This window comes from Heloderma suspectum, chromosome 1 (assembly GCF_057233095.1).
Source record: "Heloderma suspectum isolate Gila_16-S chromosome 1, 16-S_ref, whole genome shotgun sequence".
NCBI lineage: Eukaryota > Metazoa > Chordata > Lepidosauria > Squamata > Helodermatidae > Heloderma > Heloderma suspectum.
In genome coordinates, this window is record NC_139458.1 from 365,651,683 (window position 1) to 365,660,294 (window position 8,612).

General features: G+C 45.1%; 1 non-coding gene across 1 annotated transcript; it reads left to right on the plus strand.

Moving 5' to 3' along the window:
* Positions 1 to 8,179: 8,179 nt before the first annotated feature.
* LOC146359804 (U1 spliceosomal RNA) lies at positions 8,180 to 8,343 on the plus strand. Its single transcript, XR_014787036.1, has one exon. It is a non-coding gene; the product is annotated as a U1 spliceosomal RNA (small nuclear RNA).
* Positions 8,344 to 8,612: the final 269 nt, after the last annotated feature.

Sequence of the window (8,612 nt, forward strand, 5' to 3'; positions counted from 1 at the left end):
AGTGAGCCTTTCTACACAAAGCATTTATTGTGCGCTTGTGATTCTGCAGTCACAGTCATTTGTGGGTGCTTTACATGACGTCATCCTCCTCCAGGGCCTCTGTCGTTGCTTGCAATTATTATGGCATTTTTTTTTCTAACGAGGAAAGTCTGGTATTTCTCTGAATGGTGGCATGAACGCCTTGTGTATTTGTGCAATTCCACTATACCACATCGCCACCTTGTCATTGTGTAATGGAACATATAGAAAGGCAGAGAAAGAAAGCCCTATAGAAAAAACATGTGTAAGGGAGCAATCCTATGGCCCCTAGACAGTGTCTGGGTGCCATAGGATACTTCAGATCCCTGCATCCAAGGTCAGAGACAGTGCTCCGACCTCAGACCCAGGAATCCGTGCTTCTTTCCCCCTCCCCCTTGCAGCCAGCATGGAGAGAACCACACTGGCTACTTCTCCGAGGTCGCAAAAGCGACCCCAGGGAGGAGATAAAGGGGGCGTTCCAGTGGGCAGGGAGGGGATGGGGACCGGAGAGGCCTGCTTACATGGTATCCCAAGGCCTCTCCAGTTTCCTTCCCTCCCCCTCTGAGATGACCCAACTAGATGGGTGAAAAAGCCATTCTGAAATGCAGAGCGGGAAGCCTGGTGGAGGCAAGGATCGCCTCTGCTGCATCTCCCACTCTACGCTGGATACCCATCAGCCTCCAGGTTCAGAGGCTTACGAGTAGCAAGGGCGCAATTGATAGGAGTGTGCCCTAAAGGACCCGATCTTAATCCCACAAAGAATCCAGAAGCAGAAGCCTCGGTAAAGCGGCGGGTGAAAAGCCTCACGTACAAAAGCCCACCGTCTGTGGTAGTCACACTAGACTTCAGCTGGAATATCATGATGATGGTGGAGGCAGTAGTATTCATGTAGACTAAAGTTCCCTTTCAATGTATTGGGGGAAAGGTGGTTGTGGTTCTTCCCACTCATTCCCCTTGCAGGAACATGGGAAGCTGCCTTGCACTGGGTCAGACCATAGGGGCATCTAGCCCGGTATTGTCGACACTGACTGGCAGCGGCTCTCCAGGGTTTCAGGCAGGATCCTTTCCAGCCCTGCCGGGAGATGCCGGGGATCGAACCTGGGACCTTCTGCCTGCAAAGCAGCTGCTCTACCCTGAGCTACAGCCCCTCCCAAGTTACTAGAATAGGTGAGGGAAGCAGATGACAAGCTATCGCCGTTTTGTTCTCTGCTTCCCTCACCTACTATAGAAACCAGTTTTTTTTTCAGTGTACCACACAGCAGGTGAGGGGAGGATTGGATGATGGGACCACAGAGGTCAGGAAGAGCCATGGAAGAGCTGCAGGCTGCCTTTTCTCTTATTCCAGTTGGAGAAATAGCTGTTCCATATACAGATGAACAAAGCTTTCAATTTCCATTTCTCCCAGGTTCTCATTTTTCCAAGTCTAAGTTTGGTTCATCCTGAATTTGGAGGATTTCCTCAATTTTAAATTCAGTTTTTCCCAAATGTTGAGAATTTGTGAATAAGTTCGCATGAAAATGTGTATACATTTTTCTGCACGTTCCTCCTATTACATGCATTTTGTACACACATTTGCTAATATAAACATTTTTTGCAAGCAATTTCCCTGAATAATACATTTGAATGCCATTTTCAATAATATATGCATTGTTATGTGCACTTTTCCCCAATATATATTTATATGCATTTGTAAGTTGGCGAACCCCATTGCAAAATTCAGAGCAGTGCACGTTTCAATGGATAACTGAGTTTTGATTAGCGTTTAGTTTGAAAGTGCAAAATTAAGTAAGTTTGCATTAAAATATGAACCAAATAAATTTCTCCCCCATTCCTAATTCCAGGGCATGGCACCTAAAACAACAAAGGCTGCAGCTCACCACTCCTACTCTAACAATACTGACTCAAGCTGTCAACAGCAGTCATTGGAGGCCAGCCAGGCAAATACATCCCTACTTCCTAATGAATGACATCAAAACAAACACTTTTAACTCAAATATGAGTGAACTGTCCATCATTATGAGGGAGGGAGTGGGCCTCAAATATGGTGCAGGTGCCACAGGTTTCCTCCCCATGTCAACTTTGTCCCCAAGAACACAGCTCTGTTTTCTCACATAGAAGTGAATGGATTTTATTTTTATTTATTTATTTATTTCTATACCGCCCAATAGCGGAAGCTCTCTGGGCGGTTCACAAAAACTAAAACCAAACAACACACAATAAAACAATTTAAAATATATAGAACATTAAAACCACAATATAACAATACAACCACAATAAAACCTAGCAGCAGTACAGGAGTTTAAAATACAGATTTAAAACAGCAAAGATAAAAATTTAGAAAGCTAAAATGCCTGGGAAAATAAAAAGGTCTTCACCTGGCGCCGAAAGGAGTACAATGTAGGCGCCAGGCGAACCTCACTAGGGAGCTCATTCCAGAGCCGGGGTGCCACAACAGAAAAAGCCCTCCTCCTAGTAGCCACCCGCCTCACTTCCTTTGGCAGGGGCTCACGGAGAAGGGCCGCTGCTGATGATCTTAAGGTCCGGGCAGGCACATATGGGAGGAGGCGATCCTTCAGGTAACCTGGCCCCAAGCCGTTAAGGGCTTTGAATGTTAACACCAGCACTTTGAATCGGGCCCGGAAATGGACCGGCAGCCAGTGCAGCTGGAAAAGTACTGGCGTAATATGAGCTCGCAGGCCAGTCCCTGTTAACAATCTTGCTGCCCTATTTTGGACCAGCTGAAGTTTCCGGACCGTTTTCAAAGGCAGCCCCACGTATAACGCATTGCAGTAATCCAGACGAGAAGTTATCAGAGCATGGATGAATTTACTATTATGGTAGAAACTGTCAGGAGCACCATTCAGGTGTGAGCAACACCGTGGGCAAAAAAGGCCATGTACATAAACAACTACTATGATACCAGTGTGAAGGAATGAAACTGTTCAGCCATTTTGTGTTTTGTTCTTGGTTGTAAAATTGTTACTTTCTGTTTAGAGGCTGTTCTTGCCTGGAGGTTCAAAAGATCACAAGACGTACACAGCAGGTCAGCCCAGGAAAATGAACCTGAAAGGGGGGAAAGAAACCTAGTAGGAACTAGTTAAAGTGAGAGCTGGAAACTTAACAAACTCTACTGCCTTCTAGTTGGCTAAGAGGTTGAGAGAAGGAGTTAGAATAGTGTAAAGTGAAGCTGGCAAGCAAGTTTGGAGGTGAGGTGTTCAGAAGAGAGAAAGAGCTAAAAGTCAGAAGCCAGGACAGAGAGTGTTGCAGAGATACCAGACCCCAGAGACAAAAAGAAGCTGAGATGAAAGCAAGAAGCCTGGAAGCTGCACTGATAACGGAACAGGAGAAGCTGAAATTGCTTTATTTCTACATCTTGGCTATAGTAAGGAAATGGTCTACACAAGGTTGAGATCAGCCTTCTCCACTTGGTGCCTTGGATTTTCCCCTAGAAGTATTACCACAATAACAGCTAAAATGCTGCTTTTCAAACCCCTAAAATCTAAATTTGCTGTTAGGCACCTAGTACCTAGTGCCTAATTGCCTTACCACTTTACCCAGTACAGCAAGTTGGCTGGGAGAGAGCAATCCTATGGTTCCTGGGCAAGCGAACCAGGGACCATAAGATGGTTAAGATGCCCCCCTCCAAGACAGTACCCCAACCTCGGAAAGGGAAGTCAGAGATCTGACCCTGACCCCTCACAGCTGGCACAGAGAAAAAATCTATCTCAGAAATTTTTGTCTCAGACAAAGCCCATCTAGCAAAAACTCAAAGATCGGAGGACAGGGAGGCAAAGATTTCCTCCATCACTCCTTCTACCCTGCTGGCTTCAGTCCAGCAGGACATAGGAATCTCAGACGTCTCTGAGTTCGGGGGCTTCCATGCAGCAAGGGTGCAGTTCATAGGACTGCGCTCTAAGTTAGAGGCTACAGGGCTGTTTTAGTGGAGACAAGAAGGAAAATGAAGTGGGTTGTAGTCAATGAAAGCTTATGCCATAACAAATGTATTAGTCTTTAAAGTGCCACCAGGCTCTTTGTTGTTTTTGCTGCAACAGACTAACGCGGCTACTCCCCAGGAAGAGTAAGATGTTCACTTGGTGGGATTAAGTTAGCTGGGTTGCTCACCTCCTCCTCTTCACAGCACAAGCTGCAGTCTGTGCCATCACATCCAGGTAGGGTGGCCAGGTCTCCAACCTTACATGGCTGACTGAGGAATGCTGGGAGTTGTAGGACTTTTTGTGTGTCTAAACATGCATAGGACTGTGCCTTAAAACAGTAATAAATGTTTCTTATCTGTATGTGCTAACTATAGTATTCATTTTCAGTTGGTACTTGCCTGATGTGAAAGTTAGTTTCAGCTCTGCCATTTTGTCTGATCTGTACAGCTCCCAGGCATTTTCTAGCTCTCATTCACTTGCATGTGTGTGCGATAGACAAGAATTGAGCTTTCTGCTCCTATTCTGTTTTGTAGTTTGCATTCCTAACTTGCACAATCCTTATCTGCCAAAGAAATGTCATCGCAATAAAAATGGCTCCTAATCTTATGAAGGGCGTAATTGTTGAAATGATGCCTATTCATATATTTTTGCCATCTTCAGCACTACTAATCTGAAAATGGAAGGAATTTGCTACAAGCACTCTGTTAGAAGAGTTGGTATTGAACAGAAATCATAATTTCTATTGTCTTCTTTGGTAGATGCTCAACTTCAAACTAGCTGAAATTTTTCACAAGTTTTGAAAGCTGAACATTTAAGGATCCCAGAAGACAGGACAGGGAGAAGATCCAGGGAGGATCTGAGTTGCCGACATGGTGGAGAAAGGTTGCACGCTATCCATAGACTCTAAACAATGTTCAGCATCTGGGTCATCTTCCAAACTGGACTCAGGTGTGTCACTGCTCTTGTAGTAACAAGCCATGAACGCCAGGTGGCAGCCTAAGAGAATTCTTGGCTGTTGGGGCGTGTGTGGAACACCAAGAACAATGCGTATCCCATCTTAGTGAACTGCACAGGTATTCATGCAGATATTTGTGTGGACTTGGCTAATATTCTCTTGGGGACAGCTTTAGTCATGGGATAATTTCTTATCCCTAAAGGGAATCAGCTAAAACTTCAAAAACAGCCCATACTTATGCAGGTGGGGTGGGTAGGAAAAGTCACCCAGTGCTTAATTCTTTTTGTCACATTTGTACCACAATTACCCCCAAGCCTCTTAAGATTCAATGTTTTATTTATTTATTTCATTTTTTTCTCTCCATCCTCTAGATAAATTCTTATATGTTTTCCTAAGTGGACAAAGTTTCTCTAAATTTGAAGAGGTGGAGAAATATCTAATACATTTTTAATGTCACTTTTAAGTCAACCTCAAAGATACTTCAACACAAGTATTTTAATCATTAAGGGAGCACTCCTATGGCCCCTAGACAGCTTATGGGGCAGGGGGGGGCTATAAGATTTCGGATTCCCAGATGCAACATTGGAGACAATGCTCCAACCTCAGTGGGGGGGATCTGTGCTCCAACACATACACCCCACTCACAGCTGGTGAGGAAAGAACTGTGCTAGCTGCCTCTCCAAATTTGGGAACATGACCTCCGAGAGGGGGTAAAGGGGGTGTCTTGGTTCGCAGGGAGGGGAGGAGACTGGAGAGGCTGGGATACGAGCTAGATTGAGGCCTCTCCAGCCGCCTTCCCTCCCCCTCCAAAACTCCCCAGCTAGATGGGCAAAAGAGCCTGTCTAGCAAGAATGCAGAGTGAGAGGATGGAGAGGTGAATATCATCTCCTCTGCGCCTTCCAGTCTGCACTTGATGATCATAAGCCTCCAGGTTTGGAGGTTTACGATCATCAAGGGCATTAGTAATAGGATTATGCCGTTAATCATTTAACGGTTCAATTGGTTGGTGTTGTTTATTTCTTTTATTGTCGTGATTTTAATTGTGTTTTTAATTTATTTGTTTTTATGTTATGTTTTAATTCAGATTTGTTGTTAATCTGGATTTTATTGTTAAAAGCCTTGAGCACCATTTTTTGGTGGAAAGGCAGTGCTGAAATTAAATGAATATATAAATAAATCATGATATGCAAAGGTTTTTGATATAATTAAGGGAATAGATATACATTTCTAAGTCCAAGCTCCTTAAAATTCTTACTATTGCTGTAGTAATATTATTATTATTATTATTATTATTATTATTATTATTAAAATCCTTACTATTACTCTTACTGTAGTAATAGTATGGACTGCCTTCCCCTATGTACACCCAGCTGATCATTAAGATCCTCACAGGATGCCTTGTTGGTCATTCCACCACCAACAGAAGTGCCCTGACCCCGGCGCCAGCTTGTCTGGCAAGGGGGGAGCTATTGTGGGCAGAGAAGACGTGGCAGGGTGCCATTGGGGCACCCCCCAGTGGCACCACCAGGTGGGGAGAGACCGGCAGAGCCCTCTTAAGCTCTGCGCCCCTCCCAACCAGCTCTCTCGCACTCGCGGCTCCCTCCCACCCTCCCTTAAGCAGTGTGGGTTTATACTGGTTGCCCCTTTGGGAGCCATGTAGGAATTTTTGGCTCACAGTTCAATTGGCCTTTACTGTGTGTCTTTTTGCCTACTTCACACTGTTATTGGGGTAGGGTGCGTCCGGTAGGCGAATAAGGTCCAATCTCTCATAGGTCACATTTCAGTTTATGGCTAGGATGGGCAAAAGCAGAAAGAGATTAGGGATGGTGTGCATGCAGAGGCACCTTATGGTGACAGGTGACGCCTGAGGCCCCCCGAAAGGGTTGTGCGGCTCGGTGGGGGGATAAGGGTTGCCTGGGAGACCAACCCTCCTCACTCACCCAGGTGTTTGGGCGGCACCGGGAGAGGGTGACAAGGGAAGGTCTACCTCCCCCAGAAGGGGCAGTCCGGAAGGGTGGCGACATCGACGCCACCCCTCAGGCTGGGTGTGTTTTCACCCATGAAGTGCCAGCTAGTTGCTGGCACAGTCAGGTGCCCATCCTAGGTACCCCTTTGCAGATATTTTCAATATACGTGGCCCAATTTTCAATCCAAGCCGCGTTGTCTGACTCTTCTTTAACCCATCTCTGCTTGCAATGTTGCCATGTTACAGCATCTTCTCAGTAGGGGCACCCATTCTCTGGAACTCCCTCTCCGGTGCTGTTCAGGAGGTAGAAAATGTAGTGAGGTTTAAATACCTCCTGAAAAAGCTGATAAAAGCTTTCTCTGTCTTGTAATTGACATCATGATGCAGCTCCATTGCATTGTTTTCTATTGTTGTTTTATAATGGTTTTAATGGTTCCTGTTATTTATTTTTGTTGTACAAAGTTGCTTATTCATTGAATATTTCTGTAGTGATGTTTTAATACTTTGGCATGTAAATTGCTTAGAGATTTTGTTATATCAAGTAGTATAAAAGTACTGTTATTTATTATTATTATTAATAATAATAGTAATAATAATTAAATGCATGTACTAATAGTGACAAAAAGAAAGTTTTTAAAAGGAATTTTGCCATAGGGCTTCTGAAGTTCTTCCGGTATTTGTCAGAATTGTCCAAACCAACAATAACAACACCCCAAACCTGAAATGGAGAAAGTAAGCAAAGAAACAGAAATGAAAAACAAGGCTAACAGCAAAGTGTAACAGCAAAGATGGCAACCTCGGGTACAGCATACCTTTTGTGAGGTAATGATAGCTTCAATGTCCAATGATATGCATCATCACTACATCATGAGTTTCCATTGCTAAGATTATATTTGTTCTGTTCCGGATTGTTGTCGTGGCTCACCGTCACGCAGAGGCCAATAAATGCTGCAATGGGAACACCGAGATCTTGCACATACAGGCTTCCCCACTCACTTCAGTGGAGAGGGCGTGTCCACACACGTATTTCATAAACTTACATGATTCATACATAACAAGAAGTCGATGGGGGGAAATTTCCCAGCGGGGCTTCTTGTTGCAGTGCCGTCCACCATTTTGAAAACTCAAGCTGCAGCAAGGGCATACCATAGCTACTCATTACATACGAACACAGCCCAAGTGGGTTGTTGGGGTAGTTAATAAGCCACCCAGAATCCATAGCCTGTTTTAGGGTTGCAGGTGGCTTGTTAATCACCTCAGCAACCCACCCTGGCTGGGTACATATGTAACAACAAGCAACAGTGCATACTTACCTGGCATGGGAGACACCATGATCATGAAGGTGGTTTTCCCAGGGTGAGGCTCATCCATTGCACTCCAGGTGTGCTGACCCCTGCAATTTCCCCAAATGCGGGAAACTCGACTGCATAATTTGGGTTAGTGGGAGACTGCGCTCGCGCTTTCCCCTGAAAAACAACAACAAGCTACAGCGCATTCCTGCCACAGCTTGATTTTTCAGAATGGCGACTGGCACTGAGAAGCCCCATGTGGAAATGTACCTCGTTATGTGTGAGTCAGGCCCATGTGTGTTTATCCATGGCTACTAGCCATGATGGCTGTATATTGCCTCCAGTGTCAGAGGCAGTGTGCCTCTGTATACCAGTAGCCAGGGGCACAAGCAGGAGGGTGCAGCTGCACTCATGTCCTGCTGGTGGCTTCCCAGAGGCAGCTGGTTGGC